We start from the raw sequence: 3,018 nt of genomic DNA, 5'->3' as shown, positions 1-3,018 counted from the left end.
TTACTTTCCGCTAAATTTCCAGTACATATAGAAAGCCGATGGTTTTTACTAGAGTGTTATAAAAGGTATAGAAAGCATAGCATATACATATAGAAAGCCGATGGTTTTTACTAGAATATTATAAAAGGTAATTTCAAGTGCAACGGTGAGACGGTAGGTGTACAGTTAATGCGCATAGGTTGCAGAAATAGGTTGTTGAGACAGCCCGATTGCACACTGATAAATAGCAATAACAATATTATAAAAGGTAATTGTGAAGCGACCGAATAGTAGAGAGAAGAGAATGGAAACAAAGAGAATTATATGACCTAATGATTTTTTTCAAGAACTATTGAATTCCGTAGGGCTGATGTTTATTCACCGGCGCCTTGCACCTCACCAGTCGTACCGGGGATCATTTCGTGTTGATGATAGGGTCAAATGTAACATCAACTCCTGAATGTCGTCTGCGGGGGGGAACTTTCCTATGCAAAAGAAAAATTGAAATCAGTACAGATTGTCGGTTAGGTTGATTGAAATAATTTACCTGGCTCTCGTTTAGCATAATAATTGATCCGTTTCAACATATAATGTGATTCCATTACATGATCTATAAATTGGCAAGGTTATTCAGATGAAAGAAACGGTTACGATCTGGAAAAAAAATCTTTTACTTCAGAAATCCCAATGCATGTGAAAAATATTTGTGAACGAGCGGTGAATTTCGCGAGCACGAGTATTTTTATTACAAAGAATAGAATGGTACATTACAATGTCATAAACACTGTACTGATCCCTTCAAAATTAAAAAAGAACCAAAAATGACTCACCTTATACTAGGATTGCTGCACCAACTGCTGCCTGTTCGCGGTGCAGCCTGGAACTGTATTGTATTCTGTTACTACTGTGTATGCTGTATCTGCTACAGTGAATTTAATTGTGATAGTCCTTATTTGTTGCTTCTGCTGCTGTTGTTGGGTCAATGGACATCTGCGTTTGACCCTGATTGATTTGGATCGTTTGCACTAGTACAATATCGTTACCGACCAGTCGGATAATGGTCGTCGTATTGGGAAAGTGTCAATTTGCTGCTGCTATTGTTGAATGATGTAGTACGTCTGCTGCGCCTGCTGTGAAATGTTGATTATAAGCGCTGGAATAGTGGATGCTTACTGCCGTATCTGTTGGGAGTACGACCGATGTCTAGGCAGAAATATTTTGAAGCAAGGAACCAAGGCTGGAGCTTTTATGTCTCCTATTTCACTAAACCAGGAGGACACCAGCTAAGTCAGATACGTTTTGCAATGAAATTCACTGATAAACGGTGCTCCCCGTAGGATCCACCATTCGAAAAATATTCTTGTTAGATCCAATATATTGGATGAATTCGTTGTAAATTGTTTTACCTTTCACGTTTGGCGATACTATCACCAGGGTGTATTTGGGATGCTGTGTGTCTTTTGTCACAATGGAAGTTGTAATTTGAACGGTCCGTTGTTGTTGCTTCAGGATCTGAGCAATGGATGTGGCGGTCATATTTTTTTGGTTTCTGGGCAGTAATTTTTATGGTTCTTTTTCAAGGAGTTGTTGGCTGTTGCTTTTGTATCGATTAAATGTTGTGAATGGTTGTTTGATTGACATATCCAGTATAAAATACAGTGCTATATACGCACTTTAAATACTTGAGAAATCCGCTTTCTCCAACACGTTCATACTTCCGTTGTACGCAAATACTACAATAATATCTTACTATGACGGTATTTACGCTATGCTAGTTATTGTATAACCACTGGATTCTTTTTGATTATCGTTAATTACCGGTACCTGGGAACCCACTAGGCGTGCCGGTACTCACTTCGTGCTGTTGAGAGGGATTTAGCACACGGTAGTTGTGAAACGTTTTCCATTCGCCCGTATTGCAATCAAGCATGATCAGCGATTCCACAACGCCTGTGTGTTTGCTTGGAAGACTTAATCCTGTGTGAAGGAAGAAAAACCGAAATCAGTACAGATTTTCAGTTAGGTTGATTGATATTACACTAATTTGCGATATTACCTGGCTCTCGGTCGTTCTCGTTATTTCCCATCTAAAGTCGCCGGTTGTCCGGTTTGTCGACCATGAAACCGAGGATAAGATTCAAACCACACGGTTAGCCCGTTTGAGTATGTCGTGGGCTTCCGTGACACGTTTGTTTTGTACAACGACAAGGTTATCTAAATATGAAAAGGAACGATTGGAGGAGGGACGTTTGTGGGCTAATTTTACCAAAAGACGAAGTTACTTACGAGCATTTTGCTGTTGTGTTTGCTGTTAACCCACTGTCACCGCATTCTGCTGCTGTATGGTGATCGTGTACCCTGTTGCTGCTGTGGTTGGCTGCTGCCCAATTCGATCTGAGAAAAAATATTTACTTTACTTCAGGGATCACATTTCGTGTAAAAAAGTATCCTGAGAGCTGTGAATTTTACGAACTTGTTTCAAAAAATAGGAAAAAAAAGTCAACCAAGAATATCACACCTTTCTGCGGCTGCTGCACTAAATATTTAGTGCTGCTCGCGGTACTTCCACCGTCTGAACTGTATCCCAATAATTTTAGTCGAAAAATGAACCAAAGCTCTGGCTTCACTGGAGCTGGAATACTAACTAGAACCTGGAATACTAGAATTGGCCAGAATTCCAACTGGACTTACTGCTTTTACTTAAGTGTCTGAAGGTGCAGCACTGTCGTTGTTGTTACCGACCGATCGAGTGATAGCCATCGACAGGGGAAATCTTAATTTGCTGCTGTTATAGTTGACGGTGGTGCTTCTGCTGCGATCATGATCGGATGCTGCATGTTTCCTGTCATGATGGAAGTGGTTTGAACGGCCTGTTGCTATTGCTGCTGTTAGATTTGCTTTTGCTGCAGGATCCGAGCAACTGATGTAGCGATCATGTTGCTTTGTGAGTTCTGAGCAGAAAGTTGATTCCTTTTGAGGGTTTAGCTGCTGTTAGACTTGACATTGCTCTTGTTGTTGTCGCTTCTGTTGTATCTATTG

General features: G+C 40.5%; 1 long non-coding RNA gene across 3 annotated transcripts; it reads right to left on the bottom strand.

Moving 5' to 3' along the window:
• Nucleotides 1-896: 896 nt before the first annotated feature.
• Nucleotides 897-2,724, bottom strand: LOC131684918 (uncharacterized). Of its 3 annotated transcripts, XR_009304718.1 has the most exons (5): nucleotides 2,498-2,724; nucleotides 2,266-2,373; nucleotides 2,036-2,193; nucleotides 1,386-1,956; nucleotides 897-1,262 (listed from the first exon to the last, which is right to left on the bottom strand). It is a non-coding gene; the product is annotated as an uncharacterized LOC131684918 (long non-coding RNA). The 3 variants fall into 3 exon arrangements; XR_009304720.1 differs by having other exon boundaries at nucleotides 897-1,956; nucleotides 2,266-2,435; XR_009304711.1 differs by having other exon boundaries at nucleotides 897-1,956.
• Nucleotides 2,725-3,018: the final 294 nt, after the last annotated feature.

Source organism: Topomyia yanbarensis, chromosome 1 (genome assembly GCF_030247195.1).
Source record: "Topomyia yanbarensis strain Yona2022 chromosome 1, ASM3024719v1, whole genome shotgun sequence".
NCBI lineage: Eukaryota > Metazoa > Arthropoda > Insecta > Diptera > Culicidae > Topomyia > Topomyia yanbarensis.
Note: the sequence above shows the minus strand (reverse complement) of the source record. Positions and strands in the feature narration are given on the sequence as shown.